The 27,434-nt window shown below is 46.0% G+C and overlaps 1 pseudogene; it reads right to left on the bottom strand.

Moving 5' to 3' along the window:
* LOC138666479 (zinc finger protein 432-like) overlaps nucleotides 1–27,434 on the bottom strand; it is a 67,392-nt pseudogene that overhangs the window by 15,891 nt on the left and 24,067 nt on the right.

The following is a 27,434-nucleotide window of genomic DNA, read 5'->3' as shown; positions in this document are numbered from 1 at the left end:
CCAGCTAGCAAGACAAAATAATGAAAACCAGCTGGACAAGAAAACAATGAACAAATAATGACTATCAGGAACTTAGCTTCTGCAGGAGAAGGCAGGTCACCAGAGAGATCCAGGAGCGAACTGAACAAATGCAAAAACATTGACAGCTGGCATGGAGTAACGATCTGAGAGGAGTTAAATAGAGCAGTCAACCAAAGGATAAACCACGTCACCTGTGTAAGGAACCTCAGAAGCAGCAGCTTCACTCACAGCCACCAGAGGGAGCCCATAGACAGGACTCGCCGAAGTACCACTCACGACCACAGGAGGGAGTTCGACAACAGAATTCACAACAGGGGGCCTTGGATTTGGGAGCGGAAAATTTGCTGAATTTCTTTTGGCTGGTGAGGAGCCATTTTGATTTCCACAGCCTTTGTACTACCAGTAACGTGGAAGCCCCCTATATTTCCGTTAACAGATGACGGATCTGAGTGGGGACTTGCTTTTTTTGTGGATTGAGTGATCTGATCTGACACCTAGCACTGCTGAGTATCAGATCAGTGATCTGACAGGCAGTGAAGGAGACTTCAAAGGTCTTGCTTTAAGCAGGCGCTGACAAGCCACCTCCCTGCAGGACCCGGAAGGACCCTGCGGCCATCTTGGTGCTGGGGTTCTCCATGGAGACCCTCAGGACAACGAGATCGCATCGCATTGTTCGGAAGGAAACAGACAGGGAGCCCCCTCCCTGTGCGATGCTTCTCTATGCCGCTGTCACTACTGACAGCAGCATCAGAGCGGTTAAACGCCCACGATCGGTGATAGCACTGATCGTGGGCATTGCTGCTGGGTGTCAGCTGTTACATACAGCTGACATCCACACGCAATCGCCACGGCCCTCACCGTGAGGCCGCGGTAATCGCGACACGGTAGTAGTACTGCTCTGGGCACAATCGCAACTCCCGCAGAGCTGTACTAGTATGGCGCATGTCGCGAAGGGGTTGGATTTGGGAATGTTTAACTTGCTAAAAGAAGGCCAAGAGGAGACTTAATAACGGTCTACAAATATTTGAATGGATGTCACAGTGTAGAGATCATCCTTATTCTTGCTTGCACATGGAAACACGAGAAGCAATTGAATATAACTGAAACTATGATTCTAAGTATAAAACATATAATACTGGTGGATAAAACAAGACTGAGCACTAGAACTTCACAGCCTTCTACACATCATAGGGGAGATCTCATGACACCTTCTCTCCATCTACCTGATGATCCTGAGGAACTCTGGGATCTTCTTGTTTACAGTCCTGTGGAAGAAGAGGACGGGGACATCTGTCTGGTGTTATCCTCTTAATGGATAGATCTGGAGGAAGCACATACAAGGATTGAATTAATTATTTACATACAGACAATTATAGGCCGTGTGTATTTAGTCCTGTCTATTACCTGGTGATGTGAGGGGCTGGGGAACCTCCATTATGACGTTCTTGTACAGATCTCTGTGTCCTTCTAAATACTCCCACTCCTCCATGGAGAAATAGACGGCGACATCCTGACACCTTATGGAAATCTGACACATACAATGATACCGTCATCTCCCGATCCCTTCATAACCTTACTGTATAATGTCCCAGCATTCCCAGCAGTGTCACCTCTCCAGTCAGCAGCTCAATCATCTTGTATGTGAGTTCTAGGATCTTCTGGTCATTGATGTCCTCATGTATCAGGGGGTGAGGTTGAGGCCCCGTGATTGGGCTCATGGGTCTTCCCCATCCCTCAGGGTCCTGACAGCGCTCACTAGAGGTCTTCTTCACTACTGTGTAATCCTGGCAATGGAGAGACACATTAATAAGTTTCACTACAGACATTTCCAGAGTCCTCACCTCTCCAGTTCTATCCATCTGTTATTCCCATAGATAAGAATGATGTAATGTGACGTCATCAGAATCTCTCACCTCTCCAGTAAGCCGGAAGAGGATCTCTAGGGTGAGGTGTAATATCCTCTCCGCCATCTTGTCTTTGTCCATATAAATCCTTGATGGACAAATTAGGAAAGTTCTCTTATATAGAAGATCTTCACTGAGAGGATCCGAGATTGTAGAGACCTGAATGAGAAGAAGATGAGCCGAGGTAACATCACAAAATCCCGTATAATAATACAATTACTGGCGATAATAAGGGAAACATTTGAGATTTATTATTTTACAGTAGTTTTCTTCTTTACATCTACTAATAAAACCTATATATTTAGGCCACAGACAACAAGCAGTTTCTCCCTCGGAGTCGGCAGCTGAATACGTTTCTCATAGACTCGTCTTCCATAACGCTAATTCTCGTCTCATTTACCGACACTTGAATCGGCATTAGCAATACTGCAGGAGATATTCATTACACGTGACAGGAGAAATAACTACTTCATGATGAGGACGACATCTTCATCTTCTACTATGGCTCTAGAAACATATTTGTCCAGAGTCCATCACTGGCGCCATCACCACCAGCCGTCTATATGAAGGTTTCCCGTCTTGCCCGCACTGTAATCTTCTATCATGTTAGATCTCAGGTCTGATTCACACACAGAAGTTTGAGGCTTTTAGAAAAGCTTGTTTGTAAGAACAACAAGACAGGAGTTGTTTGACGTCAATATCTCCATGTACAGTGTTTTATGGGGATTATTTATGGCCTTAGGCTTTCCTATATTACAAGAAAAAAAAAAAGGAAAAAGCAGATATTAACCCCTTCATGACCTTGGGATTTTCCATTTTTCAGTGTTCGTTTTTCGCTCCCCTCCTTCCCAGAGCCATAACTTTTTTATTTTTCCGTCAATATGGCCATTTGAGAGCTTATTTTTTGCAAAACAAGTTGTACTTTTGAACAACATCATTGGTTTTAGAATGTCGTGTACTAGAAAATGGGAAAAAAATTCCAAGTGCGGTAAAATTGCAAAAAAAAGTGCAGTCCCACACTTGTTTTTTGTTTGGCTTTTTTGCTAGGTTCACTAAATGCTAAAACTGACCTGACATTATGATTCTCCAGGTCATTACGATTTCATAGACACCTAACATGACTAGGTTATTTTTTTATCTACGTGGTGAAAAAAAAATCCAAACTTTGCTAAAAAAAAAACAAAAAAATTGCGCCATATTCCGATACCCATAGCGTCTCCATTTTTCATTATCTGGGGTCGGTTGAGGGCTTATTTTTTGCGTGCCGATCTGGCGTTTTTAATGATGCCATTTCAGTGCAGATACGTTCTTTTGATCACCCGATATTGCATTTTAATGCAATGTCGCGGCGACCAAAAAAAGTAATTCTGGCGTTTCAAATTTTTTTCTATTTAGCGATCAGGTTAATCCTTTTTTTATTGATAGATCGGGCGATTCTGAACGCGGCAATACCAAATATGTGTAGATTTGATTTTTTTTTAATTGATTTATTTTGAATGGGGCGAAAGGGGGGTGATTTAAACTTTTATATTTTTTTCACCTTTTTTTTACTTTTTTTTTTTTTTTTACTTTTCCCCTGCTTCAAAAGCCTCCATAGGAGGCTAGAAGCTGGCACAACTCGATCGCCTCTGCTACATAGCAGCGATCATCAGATCGCTGCTATGCAGCAGAAATGCAGGTGTGCTATGAGCGCCGACCACAGGGTGGCACTCACAGCTACCGGGGGATCAGTAACCATAGAGGTCTCAAGGACCTCTATGCTTACTATACAGAAGCATCGCTGACCCCCGATCATATGACAGGGTCGGCGATGCGCTCATTTCCGGCCGCCCGGCCGGAAGTGCTGGTGAAATGCCGCTTTCAGCGTTTGACAGCGGCATTTAACTAGTTAATAGCGGCGGGTGAATCGCGATTTCACCCGCTGCTATTGCGGGCACATGTCAGCTGTTCAAAACAGCTGACATGTCCCGGCTTTAATGCGGGCTCACCGCCGGAGCCCGCATCAAAGTGGGGGTTCTGACCTCGAACGTACTATCCCGTCCGAGGTCAGATAGGGGTTAAAATGTTTCAAAAGAAATTTGGCACCAACAATTCTTGTAAAAATAAAAAAAAACACAAAAAAGCTGAAGACACATTTTATTATTTTTAATAAGTGAAACATTTTTTTTACAAATTAACTCTTTTGGGCACCAGAACATAGATGCACAAGGCAGGGACAGCACAGAGGAGGCTGCACAAAAACACTGACAGTTTAACCACTTGCTGCTCTGAAAAACAAACATGGCATCTAAGAAGATGTGACAGAGTTTGGCTGAATGTCCTCCTTCCCCAAGCACTTGATAGTATGGGGCGGTCTAGTTGCTACGAAACCTCAATGCCTCCGTTCTGCTAATGACCTGAGGAATTTAACAACTTATACATAATTTTAGAGGGATTATTCGTATTAGGCTCACAGATATCCACCCTATTATTTTAAAATTTAAACCTTTATTAAACCTTAATAAAAATCTTATAAATAATAAACTACAGACCAACACCAAAAGAAAGAAAACAACCAGGGGGGGGGGGGGGGGTGCCTGCCCCTAAACTGGCCTACCTCAACCTACCTACTTGCGGAGGTTGGCACCCTAAACCTGCGCAGTGGTGCCCCCGCTCCTCGACGGCTCTCCCTGCTCACCCTGCTGGGCCCTATAGTGGCAGTGCTAATGACCTGAGGTTAACATCCTTAATCAGAACCTCCCACTCCCGTCTCCAAGACTTTTCACGTGCTTCGCCAATTCTTTGGAATGCACTACCCAGGTTAATACGATTAATCCCCAATCCCCACAGTTTTAAGCGTGCCCTAAAAACTAATTTGTTCAGACTGGCCTACCGCCTCAACGCATTATATAAAGAAGAAGGACTGAGTCAATGCTAGTTTATCAAAAAATGGGAACAAGTCTTTATTTCAACCAATAAATCACACAAGAAATTTTTTAAAAAGGTTCTAAAAAGCGACATGTAGAGCAATACTTGTGATGTAAATTCTTTGTCAGTGACAAAAAATCCAATTAATGAGTGCCGATCACAATGCACAGGCACCGCGGGTAAATAGTAAGTAAGGTTACTGCTGTAGATATAGTGTCAATATAGGGCGGTAGGTTGGTTCTGCTCAGGGGAAGCAAGTAGATATCTAAAGAGTGCTAGTAGTCACTAAACAATGTCATGATCACAAAGAAACCCCTATAAAGCAACACCTGGCTACCATCCATCTCCAATTGCCAAAAATATAAGCAGTTAAATAGCAAAGGAATGATTAAATGCTATTACCAGTCATGGTGCCGAGCAGGTGATCCGGGACTCACTTCCCGACGTACGTTTCGGTACAAATCTCCTTCCTCAGGGGGTGTGACTTGAAAGGGTAAATGTCCCTGTATTTGTATCCATCCTCTCTGATCATCTGATCAGGAGGCAACCGTTAGGATGCACCTACCGTGCGAGCACGCGGCCGCAAAGCCGCCCACCACTGCACACCGACGTTACCAGCCCGCGCCAGGTCACGTAGGGCGGCCGGCTAGGTCACCACGCATCCAAGCACACAGGAGGCGGCGACGGCACGCCCCGGGGAGCGGACAGAGAGACAGCAGTGCACGCGCATGAGGACAAACTCCGATTTCGGACATAAAGGTACATTACTAGTGCAAAGTGACTATCATATGGGCCAAACTTACATTCATCTAGATCACAAGAAAAATGCAACGCACATTTGATATCAAATGAATACTATAACCTATAAATCCAGTTACATAGTTACATACACAGAAGCATAGATGTGCAAACAAAGGGGGAAACAAAGACCGCCAATGCTTTGAGGTGTAATAAGGTCCATTTGTTCAATTTAGATGAGAACCACAGCACACCAATTCTTTAGCGTTGCAGCAGACTTTGCAATGTCCATAGAAAAACGGGGATGAGGAAAATTTTCATCCATCTGGAGGATACCACTTGAAATCGCATAAATGTCATAGGTAAATTGAAATAGTCACTATAAAGCTAAAAAAGACACAAAAAGTGAGTGAACAGGATAAAATACAAAATAAAAATAGCCATAAAATCATCAAGTAACAGGAAGGCAGCAAGGACAGGAGGAGGCAGAGGGAAACAACATCAATTATTCTATAGATATGAGGCAAACCCTTGCGACTCATTAAGTCCATTAGGAGACATAGTCCCCAAGATGGTAATCCATCTACACTCCTTTTGGGCTAACAAACGCTAAAATGTCACCACCTCGGACACCGCACTAATATGTTGTATGCCTCTGACCGTAAATGATTGGGGGTTAGTTTGTCGCTACAGGATCCTGTTCATTTAATAATTCTTCAAGGGCATGTAAGGCCTCTTCTTCTGCCTGATCATTATTACGAGTATATTGCTCACGTACGCCTTTTATATTTAACTTCCTGAGGATCAATTTTATTGAGAATAGGAAGAGGTCTTTTATCGCTGTAAAAGAGTCAAAATTGTTAACAGGGGAAAAAGTCAGACCCTTAGAAAGGACCTCTATTTGGGGTTGTGTAAGGACATGTTCTTAATTACCTCCAAATGATTATTCCTATTCCTTTTATCCTGTTAGGCTGTGTGGTTTTACATTTAACCACTTGGGCCTCCCTATTAGGAAACATTTTGTGAGGCTCCTTTATTGTTATTTGTGATTTTGAAGATTCCTCACTAGATGCATGAGATGTCATAGACATTGACGTAGATCTTCTTCTAGATCCTTTTAATGGCCGGCGTGGTTTAAGATTCCATTTATACACAGTGTTAGACTGCTAATCACCAATGTCCCTCTGAAATTTTCGTAGTCTTAATTGTACATACTGTATGTCCTTTTCCCATTTTTGAAACTCACAATCGAGTTCACGGTATAATACTTGCAGATCAATTTCCGACAGTTCTTGTTTCAATCTATTCTGAACTATTTCAATCTCTTTATCTAAGGAGTCCATCATGTCCTTATTAAGTTGTGCCTCAACGCATTAACCTAACTATTCCTTGGCGGCCCATTCAAAAAACTTAAACCATAATCAGGTTCCTCGCATCATGTTCTCATATACTTTATACGGTTAATAGCTTCTGTGTCTGTACTGCTACATACTTAGGCTGTATTCACAAGATTTGCTCTATAGTGTTACTAAATGTCCCTCAAAAAAAGGGGACACTGTACCATACACATTAAGCTATATCACTAAAGGTGTGATCACAACCAAATAAATTGACCTCACCATGGTACAATATAAAATCACATTTATTAAAGTAATTAAAAACAACATATATAAGTAACAAACAAGGGTACTGGAACCACAGAAAGAGGGACTTTTCTACCATAGGTTACCCACAAATATTATATGGACTATCACAGTCCATAAGAGTAATATCTCACAAGGATGACATGCCTGTATGTGCTATGTGGTGCACATGCCCACCTGGCTATAATAATGTATAAAACTAGATAGCTAAACGCTAGTATTCCTTGTTTCCCAGATAAGCCATGCACCCCCAAGAAAAGGCATAGACATCCGAAACATGAGAAAATATACCTGATAGTTGACCAAGAGAGGGGAAAAACCTTGGCGTCCCTCTGCCGCCCCGACGCGCGTTTCGCCCCTTTCCTTCCTCTCTCCGTAATCCAGACGGAGTACGTCTAACCGGAAATGACTTAGGGTATGTGTCCACGTTCAGGCTTGCTTCAGAATTTGGTCAGGATTTTATGCAGGTAAAATCCTGACCAAATCTGCACCTGAGGTCACTGGCAGGTCACCTGCGGTGTTCTTGCGTTTTTTGCTCATTGTAACAACATGCTGCGTTCTGAAAAAACGCGCCGCATGTGCGTTTTCGCGGCAAAAACGCATGCGTTTTTTCCTGCATAGTGGAGACAGGATTTCATTAAATCCCCTCCACTATGCTGTAACATCTGGACGCTGCGTTTTTGACGCTGCAGAAAAATGCAGCGTCAAAAACGCAGCGTTTCCTGAACGTGGACACATACCCTTACATTACATGCTTGGTCCCCGCTCATTCATTGGTTGTCACTTGTTTAAAAGACCGCACCTTCCATCCTTTGGGCACAAAAAGGCACGCTCCCGGAAGAAGCCAAGGGCGAAACGCGTGTCGGGGCGGCAGGGGAGCACGGAATCACCCGGAATCACCCGACATCGGATCCACTGTTCTATGTAACCACCAGACATCGGACCCTCTGCTTTATTTATTTATTTAATCTACAACTGTGAGGTAATATATGCTCTAAATCTGAGCCTACATTTGTATGATGTACTAAGTATGCCCGTTTAGGGCACTGTGTAATGTTCCTTTTCATGCGTTGGGCAGATTAGGCAATATCTAAGTGGCCTACAGTATTGATTATCTCTTAGAAATTGTGGAATTTCCTCTCTTTTGCCTTAGGTGGTGATATACCATCATGTTATATTATTATGGGTGTATTCCTGGTCCCCTGGGTGTTTTTTGTATTTGTATCATACCTGTTGAATTTTAATCTTTGGTAATAAAATATGACATTTTATGGGCATTTTTTGGTTCTCTTCTTTTTGGGCTCAGGGGTTAATGCGTAATGAGTTCCTCACATGTTGATTAACCCCTTTACCCCCAAGGGTGGTTTGCACGTTAATGACCGGGCCAATTTTTACAATTCTGACCACTGTCCCTTTGTGAGGTTATAACTCTGGAACGCTTCAACGGATCCCAGTGAATCTGACAATGTTTTCTCGTGACATATTGTACTTCATAACAATGGTAAAAATTCTTTTATAGTACCTGCGTTTATTTGTGAAAAAAACGGAAATTTGGCGAAAATTATGAAAATTTCGCAATTTTCCAACTTTGAATTTTTATGCAATTAAATCACAGAGATATGTCACACAAAATACTTAATAAGTAACATTTCCCACATGTCTACTTTACATCAGCACAATTTTGGAACCAAAATTTTTTTTGTTAGGCAGTTATAAGGGTTAAAAGTTGACCAGCAATTTCTCATTTTTACAACACCATTTTTTTTTAGGGACCACATCTCATTTGAAGTCATTTTGAGGGGTCTATATGATAGAAAATACCCAAGTGTGTCACCATTCTAAAAACTGCACCCCTCAAGGTACTCAAAACCACATTCAAGAGGTTTATTAACCCTTCAGGTGTTTCACAGGAATTTTTGGAATGTTTAAATAAAAATGAACATTTAACTTTTTTTCACAAAAAATTTAATTCAGCTCCAATTTGTTTTATTTTACCAAGGGTAACAGGAGAAAATGGACCCCAAACATTGTTGTACAATTTGTCCTGAGTACGACAATACCCCACATGTGGGGGTAAACCACTGTTTGGGCGCATGGTAGAGCTCGGAAGCGAAGGAGCACCATTTGACTTTTCAATGCAAAATTGACTGGAATTGAGATGGGACGCCATGTTTCGTTTGGAGAGCCCATGATGTGCCTAAACATTGAAACCCCCCACAAGTGACACCATTTTGGAAAGAAGACCCCCTAAGGAACTTATCTAGAGGTGTGGTGAGCACTTTGACCCACCAAGTGCTTCACAGAAGTTTATAATGTAGAACCGTAAAAATAAAAAATTATATTTTTTCACAAAAATTAACTTTCCGCCCCCAATTTTTTATTTTCCCAAGGGTAAGAGAAGAAATTGGACCCCAAAAGTTGTTATACAATTTGTACTGAGTACGCTGATACCCCATATGTGGGGGTAAACCACTGTTTGGGTGGATAGGAGAGCTCGGAAGGGAAGGAGCGCCGTTTGATTTTTCAATGCAAAATTGACAGGAATTGAGATGGGACGCCATGTTGCGTTTGGAGAGCGCCTGATGTGCCTAAACATTGAAACCCCCCACAAGTGACACCATTTTGGAAAGTAGACCCCCTAAGGAACTTATCTAGAGGTGTGGTGAGCACTTTGACCCACCAAGTGCTTCACAGAAGTTTATAATGCAGAGCCGTAAAAATAAAACAAAAAATTTTTCCCACAAAAATTATTTTTTTAGCCCCCCGTTTTGTATTTTCCCGAGGGTAACAGGAGAAAGTGGACCCCAAAATTTGTTGCACAATTTGTCCTGAGTGCGGTGATACACCATATGTGGGGGGAACCACTGTTTGGGCGCATGGGAGGGTTCGGAAGTGAAGGAGTGCCATTTGAATGCAGACTTAGATGGAATGGACTGCAGGTGTCACATTGCGTTTGCAGAGCTCCTAATGTACCTAAACAGTAGAAAACCCCACAAGTGACACCATTTTGGAAAGTAGACCCCCTAAGGAACTTATCTACATGTGTCGTGAGCACTTTGACCCACCAAGGGCTTCACAGAAGTTTATAATGGAGAGCCGTAAAAATAAAACAAAAATTTTTTCCCATAAAAATTATTTTTTTAGCCCCCAGTTTTGTATTTTCCCGAGGGTAACAGGAGAAAGTGGACCCCAAAATTTGTTGTCCAATTTGTCCTGAGTGCGTTGATACCCCATATGTGGGGGGGAACCACTGTTTGGGCGCATGGGAGGGCTCGGAAGGGAAGGAGCTCCATTTGGAATGCAGACTTAGATGGAATGGTCTGCAGGTGTCACATTGCATTTGCAGAGCCTCTAATGTACAGAAACAGTAGAAACCCCTCACAAGTGACACCATTTTGGAAACTAGACCCCCTAAGGAACTCATCTAGATGTGTTGTGAGAGCTTTGAACCCCCAAGTGTTTCACTACAGTTTGTAACGCAGAGCCGTGAAAATAAAAAATCTATTTTTTCCCACAAAAATTATTTTTTAGCCCCCAGTTTTGTATTTTCCCAAGGGTAACAGGAGAAATTGGACGCCAAAAGTTGTCCTATTTGTCCTGAGTACACTGATACCCCATATGTTGGGGTAAACCCCTGTTTGGGCACACGGGAGAGCTCGGAAGGGAAGAAGCACTGTTTTACTTTTTCAACGCAGAATTGGCTGGAATTGAGATCGGACGCCATGTCGCATTTGGAGAGCCCCGATGTGCCTAAACAGTGGAAACCCCCCAATTATAACTGAAACCCTAATCCAAACACACCCCTAACCCTAATCCCAACAGTAACCCTAACCACACCTCTAACCCTGACACACCCCTAACCCTAATCCCAACCCTATTCCCAACTGTAAATGTAATCTAAACCCTAATCGTAACTTTAGCCCCAACCCTAACTGTAGCCTTAACCCTAGCCCTAACCCTAGCCCTAACCCTAGCCCTAACCCTAGCCCTAGCCCTAACCCTAGCCCTAACCCTAACCCTAGCCCTAACCCTAGCCCTAACCCTAATGGAAAAATAGAAATAAATACATTGTTTTAATTTTTCCCTAACTAAGGGGGTGATGAAGGGGGGTTTGATTTACTTTTATAGCGGGTTTTTTAGTGGATTTTTATGATTGGCAGCCGTCACACACTGAAAGACGCTTTTTATTGCAAAAAATATTTTTTGCGTTACCACATTTTGAGAGCTATAATTTTTCCATATTTTGATTCACAGAGTCATGTGAGGTCTTGTTTTTTGCGGGACGAGTTGACGTTTTTATTGGTAACATTTTCGGGCACGTTACATTTTTTGATCACTTTTTATTCCGATTTTTGTGAGGCAGAATGACCAAAAACCAGCTATTCATGAATTTCTTTTGAGGGAGGCGTTTATACCGTTCCGCATTTGGTAAAATTGATAAATCAGTTTTATTCTTCGGGTCAGTACGATTACAGCGATACCTCATTTATATCATTTTTTTATGTTTTGGCGCTTTTATACGATAAAAACTATTTTATAGAAAAAATAATTATTTTTGCATCGCTTTATTCTGAGGACCATAACTTTTTTATTTTTTTGCTGATGATGCTTTATGGCGGCTCGTTTTTTGCGGGACAAGATGACGCTTTCAGAGGTATCATGGTTATTTATATCTGTCTTTTTGATAGCCTGTTATTCCACTTTTTGTTCGGCGGTATGATAATAAAGCGTTGTTTTTTGCCTCGTTTTTTTTTTTTCCTTACGGTGTTTACTGAAGGGGTTAAGTAGTGGGCCAGTTTTATAGGTCGGGCCATTACGGACACGGCGATACTAAATATGTGTACTTTTATTGTTTTTTTTTATTTAGATAAAGAAATGTATTTAGGGGAATAATATTTTTTTTTTTTTTCATTATTTAGGAATAATTTTTTTTATTTTTTTTTTACAAATTTAGAAAAATTTTTTTTAACTTTTTTACATTGTCCCAGGGGGGACATCACAGATCAGTGATCTGACAGTGTGCACAGCACTCTGTTAGATCACCGATCTGAGAGCAGTGCAGGCTGCTTCACAGTGCCTGCTCTGAGCAGGCTTCTGTGAAGCCACCTCCCTCCCTGCAGGACTCGGATCCGTGGCCATCTTGGATCCGGGCCTGGAACAAGCAGGGAGGTAAGACCCTCGCAGCAACGCGATCACATTGCGTTGCTGCGGGGGGCTCCCTGCGGGCTTCCCTGAGCCCCCCGCAGCAACGCGATGCTTCCCTGCACCGCCGGCACATCGCGATCATGTTTGATCGTGGTGTGCCGGGGGTTAATGTGTCGGGAGCGGTCCGTGACCGCTCCTGGCACATAGTGCCGGATGTCAGCTGCGATAGGCAGCTGACACCCGGCCGCGATCGGCCGCGCTCCCCCCGTGAGCGCCGCCGATCGTGGTCATGTGGGCCCACCCCACCTCGACGGGATAGTACGTCCGATGTCAGAAAGGGGTTAATATGTTTTGAAGTGTTTTTGCATTTTTGGGACATTTGGTTGAATAATGGTCTGACACTAGTCTGAACTTCCTGCCTAATACATAGTACCTTAGATTATCCAACGCCCACTTGGTGGCTAAAGGTTCCTTCTCCACTATGGAATAATTTTTCTTGCAGCATGACAACTTCCGGCTAAGATACATTATGGGGTGCTCGACCCCGTTCACCTTTTGTGATAAGACAGCGCGCAGCCCGACATCCAACGCGTCCTTTTGGACCACAAACTCCTTGGGGAAATCGGGTGATACACAGGACCAGCTTCAGTTCCTGGAAGGCCGTCTCAGCTTCAGGAGACCACTTAGCCATAGCCAACTTTGTCCCTTTAAGGAGGTCTGTGAAGAGAGGCAGCTACCATGGCGAAGTTTCGGATAAACCGGTGGTAATAGCCCATAATGCACAGGAATGCCCTAACCTGCTTCTTTGAGAGGGGTTGTGGCCAGCCTTGGATCGCTTCAACTTTATTTATCTGGGGCTTTATTTTTCGCCCCTGCCTACAACATAGCCCAAGTATTTCACTTCCTCCATTCCCAAGGCACATTTCTTTGGGTTTATGGAATACCCCGCCTTCCATAGAGCATCAAATATCGCCTGAACCATGCTCAGATAGTTTCCCCAATCCTAGCTTAAGATCACAAAGTCGGTAGGCCGCTGCATACCTCTTGTGAGGAGCTAGGATCTCATGGCTATCTGGAATGTGGCTGGAGCACCTTGTAACCCAAATGGCATCCTAGTGTATTTTAAGCACCCATCTAGCATTGAAAAGGCAGTCTTCTCTTTTGTGAGGTCAAGTGTAGTAATGTACCGAGCTGGCCCTAGCCTCTTATTTAATTAATTGACCCGGAACATCGGGTATGCATCAAACTTAGAAACTTCGCTCAGCTTCCTATAGTCATTGCAAAACCACCACTCGCCATCTGGTTTTGACATTAACACTATTGGACTGGACCAGCCACTCTTGGATTCCTCGATGACTCCTAGGCTCAGCATTCACTTCACCTCTTTTGAGATCACCTCTTGGCGGGCTTTGGGAATCAGATATGGTTTCAAGTTAACCCGGACATTAGGCTGCATCAGAACCTCATCCTCCATAACCTTCGTACAACCTGACAGCTCCGAGAATAGGTCCCTGTTCCACTGTAGCAACTCTTGGCACTGTTGCTTTTGGGCACGTGACAGCGTCTCTGCCACTTAACTTCCTCCACATCTGCTTCACGCTTGGCCACCCAACACGGGCTCCCTTTCTCACCGTGGCTTAATCAAGTTGATGTGGTATACCTGGTAGGGCTCTTCTTCCTGGTTGGTGGACTTCATAGTTGACGTCTCCAACCTTTTCAACTATTTTGTAGGGGCCCTGCCACTTGGCCAGGAATTTGCTCTCCACCGTAGGTACCAGCACTAGTACTCGATCCCCATGGTTGAAGTGTCTCACCCTCGCCGACCTATTGTACACCCTCTGGAGGATGTATTCCTGGGTTTTTTCTACACCCAGGTGACCACCTAACACGTGTATGGACCGTGTCTAACACTCTGCATCTGTACGGCCCTAGCACCAGTAACTGCTCAATTACCTCCCCTCTCAACTTGGTGATCAGATATATCATCTCCCCATTTATGGCAAAGATCACCGATCTGAGAGCAGTGCAGGCTGCTTCACAGTGCCTGCTCTGAGCAGGCTTCTGTGAAGCCACCTCCCTCCCTGCAGGACCCGGATCCGCGGCCATCTTGGATCCGGGCCTGGAACAAGCAGGGAGGGAGGTAAGACCCTCGCAGCAACGCGATCACATCGCGTTGCTGCGGGGGGCTCAGGGAAGCCCGCAGGGAGCCCCCTCCCTGCGCGATGCTTCCCTGCACCGCCGGCACATCGCGATCATGTTTGATCGCGGTGTGCCGGGGGTTAATGTGCCGGGAGCGGTCCGTGACCGCTCCTGGCACATAGTGCCGGATGTCAGCTGCGATAGGCAGCTGACACCCGGCCGCGATCGGCCGCGCTCCCCCCGTGAGCGCCGCCGATCGTGGTCATGTGAGCCAACCCCACCACGACGGGATAGTACGTCCGATGTCAGAAAGGGGTTAATATGTTTTGAAGTGTTTTTGCATTTTTGGGACATTTGGTTGAATAATGGTCTGACACTAGTCTGAACTTCCTGCCTAATACATAGTACCTTAGATTATCCAACGCCCACTTGGTGGCTAAAGGTTCCTTCTCCACTATGGAATAATTTTTCTTGCAGCATGACAACTTCCGGCTAAGATACATTATGGGGTGCTCGACCCCGTTCACCTTTTGTGATAAGACAGCGCGCAGCCCGACATCCAACGCGTCCTTTTGGACCACAAACTCCTTGGGGAAATCGGGTGATACACAGGACCAGCTTCAGTTCCTGGAAGGCCGTCTCAGCTTCAGGAGACCACTTAGCCATAGCCAACTTTGTCCCTTTAAGGAGGTCTGTGAAGAGAGGCAGCTACCATTGCGAAGTTTCGGATAAACCGGTGGTAATAGCCCATAATGCACAGGAATGCCCTAACCTGCTTCTTTGAGAGGGGTTGTGGCCAGCCTTGGATCGCTTCAACTTTATTTATCTGGGGCTTTATTTTTCGCCCCTGCCTACAACATAGCCCAAGTATTTCACTTCCTCCATTCCCAAGGCACATTTCTTTGGGTTTATGGAATACCCCGCCTTCCATAGAGCATCAAATATCGCTTGAACCATGCTCAGATAGTTTCCCCAATCCTAGCTTAAGATCACAAAGTCGGTAGGCCGCTGCATACCTCTTGTGAGGAGCTAGGATCTCATGGCTATCTGGAATGTGGTTGGAGCACCTTGTAACCCAAATGGCATCCTAGTGTATTTTAAGCACCCATCTAGCATTGAAAAGGCAGTCTTCTCTTTTGTGAGGTCAAGTGTAGTAATGTACCGATCTGGCCCTAGCCTCTTATTTAATTCATTGACCCGGGGCATCGGGTATGCATCAAACTTAGAAACTTCGCTCAGCTTCCTATAGTCATTGCAAAACCACCACTCGCCATCTGGTTTTGACATTAACACTATTGGACTGGACCAGCCACTCTTGGATTCCTCGATGACTCCTAGGCTCAGCATTCACTTCACCTCTTTTGAGATCACCTCTTGGCGGGCTTTGGGAATCAGATATGGTTTCAAGTTAACCCGGACATTAGGCTGCATCAGAACCTCATCCTCCATAACCTTCGTACAACCTGACAGCTCCGAGAATAGGTCCCTGTTCCACTGTAGCAACTCTCGGCACTGTTGCTTTTGGGCACGTGACAGCGTCTCTGCCACTTAACTTCCTCCACATCTGCTTCACGCTTGGCCACCCAACACGGGCTCCCTTTCTCACCTTGGCTTAATCAAGTTAATGTGGTATACCTGGTAGGGCTCTTCTTCCTGGTTGGTGGACTTTATAGTTGACGTCTCCAACCTTTTCAACTATTTTGTAGGGGCCCTGCCACTTGGCCAGGAATTTGCTCTCCACCGTAGGTACCAGCACTAGTACTCGATCCCCATGGTTGAAGTGTCTCACCCTCGCCGACCTATTGTACACCCTCTGGAGGATGTATTCCTGGGTTTTTTCTACACCCAGGTGACCACCTAACACGTGTATGGACCGTGTCTAACACTCTGCATCTGTACGGCCCTGGCACCAGTAACTGCTCAATTACCTCCCCTCTCAACTTGGTGATCAGATATATCATCTCCCCATTCATGGCAAAATATGGGTATCGGGTGTCAACACCCATCTCTTGAGTAACACCATTAAATACAGTCACATTATCAAATGTCCCTTTTAGAGTTAAATCCCTGAGCTGGGCAGTTTAAAGTTTCTCTCGGACACCTCCAGCTCAGGAATGTTTGCCTCTGGGGATGCTTGCCTCATCCTCATCGCCAACAAGCACACAAAATGGAAACCTGTCAGCTGTGGACAGCGATGAGGTTTCTTTAGGAGCAACCTGGCCGGTGTCCAGACAATCAGATGTCCTCCCTTTCCCCCATAAGTCCCAAAATAATGCAAAGTCCCGACCTATTATAATAGGGTGCAATAGGTCCTTGACTTCGCCCACCTCATGGGATAAAGTTTGTGTTTATGACCACTTGGGCCACAGAGTAGTCCTTAGTGTCGCCATGGATACATTGGACGCCCACACTCTTTTCAGGAATCAGCCAATGGGGAATTGTGGCCCTCACTAGTGTTACCAAATTCCCTGAGTTCAACAGACCAGTCATTTTACCAAGTTTACTGTCACATGGCATGCCTGCGGTCCCTCACCTGGTTGAGCGACAGCACTACAGGCAGTATATGCAAAATATGAGCAGTACCATCCTATGCTGCAGTCCATTGGCTCAGTGGTCATGGGGAAATGGGTGGCTATGTGACCTGGGGCATGACACCAACAAATTACATTATCGGATGGGGGCCTTTGACATTAACTCAGATGTCTCCTGGGCTCTTGGATGTCCCCCACATACTGCTCTAGCTTCCTTCATTTGAGTCTCAGACCCCCTTTGAGAAGCCTGGTATTGGGATGCTCCGACCCCTTGTTTCCCCAAGGAACTCCTGACCGCCTGGTATCTCTACACCAGACTCGCTAGGTCATCGGCATTACGGGGATCTCCCTGGAGAACCCAGGATTGCACCGATCTTGGTAGGGAGTGTATTATCCTGTCCATGACAACCTTTTCCACCAAATGTGCTGACGAAGGAGGATTCAGGTTGCAACTATTTTTGGACCAGGTATTGAGGTCAACATTTGGGACCGGGGAGGTTTGTCACTGCGATAGCCCCACTGATGCTCCCGTTGCGCTGTGACTGTCAGAGTCACTCCTAAGCGTGCCAAGATCTCAGCTTTTAACTTGTTGTACTCTTTTCATCCTACAACACGAAGTCACAATAAACCTTCTGTGGTTCCCCTGTTAAATATGGTGCCAGGACCTCCACCCACTGCTCCGGAGGCAATTTCTCCCACTCCGCCATCCTTTCAATCACCGTCAGGAACACCTCAATGTCATCACCCGGAGTTATGTTTTGCAATGCTCTGCTTACTGTCTTCCTCATGTATGAGAGTCATCACCTGGAATTGGGGTTGGTACGGTTGCCCTGCTATGGATTGCCTCAGCTAGGAGTTCCATGTGCTGACTGTGCTGCTGCTGCATCTGCTGCTGTTGTTGATGCTGCCACATCTGTTGCTGCTGAAGATTAGCCTGCACCAGTTGCTTTATTAGCTCCTCCATGTTGTCGGCTTTTGCTCCTGCAGTTGCTTTCACCCAGGACATGCGGTATCTGTGAGGCAGTCACACTGCCCCTTGGGATTCGTGCCTGTGTTTCTATCACCAGTTGTACAGGTTTGTACTAGCTCGGCTACGTTTGAGGTAGGCACAGGAAGGGTTATTGCTGTGTAAGCAGGATCTGGATGCAGTAACGGACAGGTGGCAAAGCAAGAGTTAAGGCTATTGGTTTACTGGACAGGGATATACTCCACACAGGGAGAGGAGGAGTTAACAGGGGTATAACAAAGGAAGGCAAGGGAACAATGACGGGTATGGAGGGGTTAAACTTAACAGTCCGACGGCTTCCTGACTGAAGAGTCCATGATAAAAACAGTTGCGCTAACGCTGTCAGCGCGTGATGAATCCGGTGTGGTCCTGGAGGCAGCGATGATCCGGGTCCCAATGACGATTCTATGATGTCCACGACGAGGTCCAGGGTCCTGGGCCTGCTGTGGCAGGCGAGGCGATGTCTCTGCAACAGTCTGAGCCCAATGGGGCTCGACAAGGATATGCTGGGAGAGACGAGCACAGTGTACAGTGAGTCTGCCGGCCCTCCACTTGCAGTGAGCGTTCAGCACCAACCAAGCCCGATGCAAGCCAATGGGCCCAAAGTACCAGTACTGTCACAGTCTCTGTGCACGCTTGCGGGGGAGCATGGGCACGGGTCTGCACTACACCCAGGCTCAGGAGACAGAGCCTCGACGCCCTGCTGCTGCTCCTCCTATCTTCCCACCAAGTCTGCCCGCTTCCGCATGTACTCTCTGCTACTTGGCTTAGCCACACCCCCCTGCTGTACAGTGCAAAGGTCGGTCCCGATCTATATGTCTTCTCCTGGACAACAAAAGGGATCAGGAAATACAACCCAACACCAGAAGTGTATCGGAGAAAGTTCCTGGACCTACAACGTGGATTCACTGACAGCTATGCGGATGTTGTGGACACCTTGAGGACCACATTCCACCAATGGATCAGGGGACTTTCTGTTAACAGCTTTGAGGACTTAATGAATTTTATGGTCAAGGATCAATTTCTTAACATGTGCCCCACGGATGTACGACAATTTGTGTGTGATCGGGAGCCACAAACTGCGGATCAAGCTGCAAAGCTGTGATATGTGGCTAAAAGATGCCTGAGGTGCGGAAGCCATCGGGATTCAGCTGGAAGGGAGGTAAGCCAAATGGGGACACTTCTCATTCTGCTGGCCGATCACCAGTGTTGTCCAAGCCCACCTCTTATGGGGTCCCGGGGAATAGACATTCTCCAGGTGATGCACGCCGGTGCTTCTCCTGCAACAAAGTGGGACATGTTAGCGCTCTCTGCCCTGATAGAGAGAAACGTTCAACCACAACCACAAAGCCGTATGTGTCCCCACCATCTGTCCTCTTTGTGGCCGGCTCTGATGCGAGGGCTAATGAGAACTGTCAATATGTCACTGATGGCAATAAAGTCACCATTGGTCTCAGGGACACTGGTGCAGAGGTGACCCTGGTGCGTCCAGGCATGATAACCCCTGCTGATATAATTCCAGGAAAGACTATGTCTATAACCGGGATTGGAGGGGTCAGCCCTGCCATGCCCACGGCTCATGTGTACCTGGACTGGGGAGCAGGGAAAGGATTGAGAGAAGTGGGAGTATCAGAGGCCATTCCCACCAATGTGTTGCTAGGCACGGACCTGGGGAGGATGGTGTCCCACTATATTTCTCCCCTGCAAGTAAATGATACAGAGAAAGTGGAAGCAAGTGACCCACCTGAGATCCCGTGTGAGGAGGGAAAATGTCCCAATGCACAGGACTGTACATATGTGGCAGCTGTGACCTGGAGTCAGGCTGCGGCTCAGACTCAGCCCGAGATTAGAGGATGAGTCTCAGACAGAACTGCCAGAACAGGAGGCCCATACTGTGGCCCCGGAGCCTCCTTACATGGCAGACCCACCAAGGTCCCTGATAACAGACACTGAAGACTCAGCTTCAGACCAGAGCATGACAGTCACACTAGGCCAGGGCCTGCAGACTGACAGTCAAAGCTTCCAGGAGGCCCTGCAGACAGATGTCAGTCTGGAGGAACTCAGATGTCTTGCAGGCCGACCCCCTGCTGCTTCTGACAAAGAGAGAGTATACTGGGACCAGGGCAGACTGTATAAAGAGACTCTCCCCACGGACACTACAGAATCTTGGGACTATGAAAGGCGGCTTGTCGTTCCTTATCCATTTAGGGAACAATTATTGAGAATTGCCCATGAAATTCCTCTGGCCGCACACCTTGAAATACAAAAGACTAAAGCTCACCTGACACATAACTTCTATTAGCCCAAGATGGGGACAGATATTGCCAATTACTGTCGATCATGTGTAGTTTGTCAGAGAGTTGGAAAGTCCGGGAATATACAGAAAGCTCCACTGATACCACTGCCTGTGATCGATGAGCCTTTCCAGCGAGTGGCTGTGGATATCATAGGGCCACTTGCAATCCCTAGCAGCTCTGACGGGAAGTACATCCTCACAGTGGTGGACTATGCTACACACGATACCCAGAAGCTGTGGCACTGTCCTCCATCCGAGCAGACAAAGTGGTGGAAGCTTTACTGACTGTCTTCTCTCGTGTGGATTTCCTCATGGAGATGTTGACCAATCAGGAAACCCAGTTCATGTCCAGATGTCCTGATGGAAAGCCTCTACGAGAAAATACAAGTGTAGCATTTTGTGGCCAGTGCCTATCACCCTCAAACCAACGGACTCTGCGAGCGTTTTAACGGAACATTAAAACAAATGCTGAAAATGCTGGTGGAGACTGATGGGAAAGACTGGGAGCGGTACCTTCCCCATCTGTTGTTTGCCTACCGAGAGGTACCCCAGGCGTGTACAGGATTCTCCCCCTTTGAACTGGCTTATGGGAAGAGGGTCAGGGGGCCACTTGGTTTGATTAAGGACTGTTGGGAGGGCGACCCCAAAAAGCCGGATTACTTACCGGTAATACTCTTTTAATGAGTCGTGGACTCATTAAAAGAGTATTACCAGTAAGTAATCTGGCTTTTTACCCTTCGCCACGACAGCACCCCACATGAGAGATTTTCAGAGAGCCATTATCTGGGTGGGATTACTGTACTAAGGACAGCTCTACCAAAGGCCAGGTCAGAAGATATAGATAGATCAAGTCTATAATGGTTGTAAAAAGTAGAAGGTGTTGACCAGGTTGCGGCCTTACATATTAAATGGATTGGTACATCTGCTTGTTCCGCCCAGGAGGAAGCCATGGCTCGAGATGAATGTGTTTTTATACCCACTGGAGGAATTTCACCTTTTGATGTATAGGCCAAGCAGATAGCTTCTCTGATCCACCGAGATACAGTAGCTTTTGTGACCCCATGTCCTTTCCTGCGGCCCTGAAAGGAGACAAACAGAGCCCTACTCTGCCTCCATGTCTGAGACCTTTCTATATAGGTCAGGATGGCCCTTCTGACATCTAAGGTGTGGAACTTATGTTGTTCTGGAGTTAAAGGGGAATCAAAAAGGGAAGGGAGAAAAATTTCCTGTGATCTGTGGTAGGTGGATGCCACCTTAGGGAGGTATGAGGAGTCTGGTTTTAGGACTACCTGATCTTGGAATATTAGTAAGAAAGGTGGGTCTACTGAGAGGGCCAGGATGTCGCTAACCCTTCTGGCTGAGGTTAGAGCTACCAATAGGGCTACTTTATATGTTAGAACATTTAAAGGTATGGAATCTAGTGGCTCAAATGGGGAGTCGGTTAAAGCCTCCAGTACTAGATTTAAATCCCACAGAAGTAGACGGGGAATATGGAGCGGGTTACAACGCTCACAAGACTTTATAAATCTGGAGATCCACCTATTAGCTGCTATATTGCATCCATATAGGGCTCCTAATGCTGAGACTTGTACCCTTAAGGTGTTTACCGATATCCCTAATTCTCGGCCCTTTTGTAAGAATTCTAGAATAGGTGTCACCGGAACTTGCCTCGAGAACGGTAATGTATAAAAATCTAAGAATTTATTCCATACCCTACTATATATTAGAGTGGTAGATTTTTTTTTCTACTTAGTAAAAGGGTGTTTACTAGTTCTACTGAAAACCCTCTTGAACTTAATAGCTGCCTCTCAAATTCCACGCCGTCAAGTGAAGACCTTTCACTTGCGGGTGGAAAAAGGGGCGCTGGAACAGCAGCTCCTTGTTTAATGGAAGAACCCACGGTTCACATAGACACATTATCTGGAGACCAGAAACCCATGGTCTTCTTGGCCAAAAGGGTGCAATGAGGATAATACTTCATACTGTAATGGACGGGTATGAAATTGAGCCCACGGCACGGCTGGAATACATGAGGATAATGATCCCAGTAAGGACATAGCATTCCTTAGTGTCATGTGTGGGTTTTCCATCGCCCATGACACCTTTGATTGTATAGTCAATCTTTTTGACTGTGGGAGGAAGCACTTCTACCTTACGGATTCTAGCTGGATTCATCTAGGTAGGGTATTATTAAAGTGTCCTGTTGGCGTAGATGAGCCATCACTTCTAATATCACTTTTGTGAAGATGCGGGGAGCCATTGCAAGCCCAAAGGGCATTGCTGCATATTGAAAGTGACGAACCTCTCCTGCCAGGATGACCGCTACCCTTAGGTATCGCTGGTGTTCGGCATGTATGGGAAGATGATAGTAGGCATCTTTTAGGTCTATCCCCGCCATGACACATCTAGGGAACCAAAGTTTGATGGTAGAACCAATGGATTCCATTTTAAAAGTATGATTATGCACAAATGAATTTAATTTTTTGAGATTTATAATGGTTCTGAATTAATCATCTGGTTTATTGATCAAAAATAAAGGGGAATAGAACCCCTTCCCTTCTTGATCCTGGGGAACTTCTATCAAGACACTTTTAGATAGTAGGGATAGGATCTCTTATTCCAGAGCTTTTTGTTGTGCTCGTTCTTTTGGTGATGTTACTGCAAAAGAATCCCAAGAGATTCGATCAAATTCCAATCTTAAACCGTATTGTATAATGTCCAGAATCCATTGGCTAGATGTTATTTGTTTCCATTTGGGAAAAAAAAAATTTAATCTGCCGCCCACTTTATGGTCAGCGATACTTGTTACGCTTCGTATTATAGGATCCGCTAAACAGAGCACCTTTTTGTTTTGGATCCTTTGACTCCCAGCGCTCCCTTTGAGTCTCAAACGGTTTGTTTCTGGTAAAGCGGCGTCTTCTAAAGGCTCTCCTGTAAGATGGAAGAGATTGATTAGGGAAGCCTTTCTTTCTCTCTCCCGCTTTATTTAGATGATCATCCAATGTTTTCCCAAAAAGGAACTCACCCTGGCAAGGTATCGCACAAAGTTTTGCTTTTGCCTGTGCGTCCCCCTTCCAATTTTTCAACCAGAGTGCTCGCCGGGCTGTGTTTACTATGCCGGCTGATCTGGCTACTAGGCGTAGCGAATCCACAGAAGCATCTGCCAGGAATGCTATCGCTTCTTTTATTAGAGGGATTTTTGGCAAGATTGATTCTCTCGAAATTCTACCTCTAAATTGTTCCTCCAGCTGTTCCATCCACACTAGTAGTGACCTTGCGGTGCAGGTACTAGATATAGCTGGCCTGAATGCCCCCGTGTTAGCCTCCCACGATCTTTTTAGAAAGGCTTCTGCTTTACGGTCTAAAGGGTCTGTCAGGACCCCCGAATCATCTACTGGTAAGACTGATTGTTTAAAAGTGGAAGCAACTGCGACATCAACTTTTGGCACATTTGACCAGACATTTAGTTCCTCATCGCTGAAGGGATAGCGTCTCTTAGAGGATGATGGTAGGAAACCCCTTGTATTCTGCTTATCCCTTTCTTTTTTAATTAAGTATTTAATAGTGGGTATGATGGGGAAGGATCTACGTTTTTTCTGTCCTAACCCCACAAACATGATGTCCTGAGACAATTTTTTCCCTTTTTCGTCTGGACACCCCATCGTGCTTCTGACGGATTTTACTAAGTTGTCTATACTGCTGTTAGGTAGACAAAGTCCCCCTTCATTTTCAGATGAACTCGGCTGGGATCTAGATTCGTCCGAGGATCTATGTACATCCTCTGATTCTGAGTTTGCTGGCGACAGGGACCTGCTTGGTTGGCGGGTACTGGTGCTTCTTGTATGCGCCAAACCCTGCATCTCTTCCCGAATTATGGCTCTAACATCCGATGGAGTCATTATATTATCTTGTCGTAATGTTAACATGATACATTCTGAGCACAACCTTTTAGCATAAGAATCTGGAAGGGGCTGCATACATAAGGTGCATTCTTTGTGCTTGGACTTGTGTGTCCGTTTCTTAGTCAAGAGGAAGAAGGATAAAGGAGGAACAAATATCAGCAAATAGGAAGAGGATTTTAACAACTCACCCAGTGAAGCTGACAGGTAGCGGTTCTGGAGGCGGATCTTTTGGCAAATGATCCTTGGTATTCTGTTTGGTGGTAGATCGCTTCTCTGGGGGCAACCACCACTCTTGGTGCTGCTCCTAGCGCTTCTCTCTTTACTGGGAAAATGTTGCTCTGCTGCAGGCAGGTGCGCTTCGTCGGCCGGTGAAGCCATACTCACACACACCGGTCCGACGCCAGCGCCGCTTTTTTAATCTAGCGCCGATCTCCTGCCTCCCCGGACTCAACCCGGAAGTGCTCCGGCGACTTCCGGGTTAGACGCGCTGCTCTCTCTCACCATGCGGCAGCCGGAAATGTTAAAGCAGGCTGCTGCAGTGCGCGCGCCCTCATGGAGTCGGGCGGACCAGCGGTGACCGGACCTGGACCACGGATAGCCGATCAGATGAGGGGGGAGGCTGCAAGAAGGGGCTCCCCAGCCGCTGCTTCTGGAACCGCAGCCCCTGCCGTTCCCTCAGAACCAACACAGGCGGATGCATGGCCCAGGAATCCTCTTCATCTGTAGGTAAGCTGGGATTCCTATAGGAACAGGAAACCTAAACTGAGGAGGAGAGGGGACCGCCTCCTTTTATTCTGTAGGTTTCCTGTTCCTATGCGCGGATCCCTCTCTCTCATGTGGGGTGCTGTCGTGGCGAAGGGTAAAACTACGGGCATCTCAGTAGTTGAATATGACTGCGGCTCAGAGAGAGAATGCAAAAACTGAGCAACCTGGCCCATGAGAACGTGACCCAGGCCCAAATCAACCAGAAGGTCTGGTACGACTGTAATGCCAGACTGATGGCCTATGAGGAGGGGCAGAAGGTTTGGGTGTTGGTCCCTATGTTACAGAATAAATTACAGGCTGCATGGGAGGGACCATACACTGTACACAAGCGCCTAAATGATGTAAATTATGTGGTGACCCTAGATGAGCATGCAAAGCATCAGAAAGTATTTCATATAAATATGTTGAAGGCTCATCATGACAGGGAGACCTGTGTCTTACCTGTCTGTAGCCTGCCTGAAGAGGGGGAGGCTGATCTGTTACTAGATGGGTGGGCTGGGACTCAGTACATGGAGTCCCTGGAATCAGCAGAGTTTAACCCTGAGCTATCCTACAGTCAGAGGTCTGAGCTGATGGGGGTGCTCAGCGAGTTCACTGAAGTCTTCATAGGGGAGCCTGGGAGGATGCACTTAGCAACACACCATGTGGATACTGGTACCAATCCCCCAGTACGGCAGTCTGCATACCGGGTGTCAGCAGAGGTGAAGGCACACATGAGGGAACAGGTAGAGGAGATGCTAAACCTCAAGGTAATACAAAAATCCAAGAGTGCCTGGGCCTCGCCTGTGGTTCTTGCCCAGAAAAAGGACCATACCACCTGGTTCTGTGTAGACTGCAGGAACTTAAATATACTGACTACATGCATGGTCTACCCCATGCCGAGGATAGACGAGCTGTTAGAGCAGTTAGCTAAGGCATCGTACCTCACCATCATGGACCTAAGTAGGGGATATTGGCAGATACCCCTGACCTGAGAAACTCAGGAGAGGTCTGCCTTTATAACGCCATTCGGGCTGTTTGAATTTCTGGTGATGCCATTTGGTATGAAGAATGCCCCTGCCACCTTCCAGAGGTTGGTCAATCACTTATTGGTAGAATGTGATGGTTTTGCGTCGCTTATCTCGATGACATAGCCATTTTTAGCAATTCTTGGGAGAAACACCTCGTACATCTTTCTCAGCTGTTGCAAAGGGTTAAGACTACAGGTCTTACTGCTAAACCAGGGAAGTGTCAGGTAGCCATGTGGGAAGTACAACACCTAGGACACCGGGTGGGGGGGAGGACTGCTAAAACCTGAGCTAGGCAAGGTAGAAGCCATTACAGCCTGGTCCTCCCCACGAACCAAGAGGCAGGTACTGTCCTTCCTGGGTACGGCTGGCTACTATAGGAGGTTTGTACCAAACTACAGTGCTCTGGCCAAACCGTTAACTGATCTGACCACGAGGAAACTTCCCAAAATTGTCTCCTGGAGTCCTCAGTGTGAGGAATCATTTTCTGCCCTAAAGTCAGCATTGGTTAGTTCACCCGTCCTTCAGGCGCCAGATTTCACTTGCAGGTTTGTAGTGCAGACAGATGCCAGCACCTATGGGCTAGATGCGGTTCTCAGCCAGGTGAACCAACAAGGTGAGGAGCAACCAATTCTGTACCTAAGCAGGAAACTCCTGCCCAGAGAAGTGGCTTATGCCACTATTGAGAAGGAATGTTTGGCAATTGTGTGGGCTCTGCAGAAGCTGCAACCTTACCTCTATGGGCGCAACTTCACCGTAATAACATATCATAACCCACTGAGCTGGCTCAACAGAGTAGTTGGGGCAACGGGAAATTGCTTAGATGGAGTCTGATATTACAACAATTATTTCACAATTCAGCATAAGAAAGGAATCGATCATGGCAATGCTGATGCCTATATCGCAAGGGTGGGGCGGAACCAAATACGTGCTCGGGAGCTGACCTGTAAGTCAACCTCCATGCACGTTCATAAGGAGGGAGGTATAGTGAAATATGTATAAATATGTGTGCAGTGAAATATGTTAGGTTCACATGTGTAACTTGCAGTGGTTTGGTATCTGCCCTGAAGGCTGCAGGTCTCACCAAGGTGTTAATATGTATTATCCTGAGAAGCAGTCTCCTGTCTTCACTCTCACCAGGGGGCCTCCTAAGAATCAGGAAGGAGAGGAAATACTTCACACCTTCTAGCTCTTTTGAAGAGAGATGTCAATTACAGCCTGACACTATCTATCTGTGGGAAGCTTTACACAAAGGATTTCAGAGAAACTAATATATTCATTGGGGGGCGGCCTTGGTCCAATCAAAAACAGGCAATTAGAATATCAACTTTAGGGGTTGGTCTAGAAATCTGACCTCCAGGGTGACACTATAAATTAGGCTTGTATACATTCAAAATTGTTCACAGATTGAGGGGCAGCCGAAGCTGATG

The sequence above is a fragment of the Ranitomeya imitator genome, chromosome 2 (genome assembly GCF_032444005.1).
Source record: "Ranitomeya imitator isolate aRanImi1 chromosome 2, aRanImi1.pri, whole genome shotgun sequence".
In the NCBI taxonomy this organism is placed as follows: domain Eukaryota; kingdom Metazoa; phylum Chordata; class Amphibia; order Anura; family Dendrobatidae; genus Ranitomeya; species Ranitomeya imitator.
The sequence above is the reverse complement of the archived record's forward strand: the minus strand, read 5'-3'. Positions and strand labels throughout refer to the sequence as shown.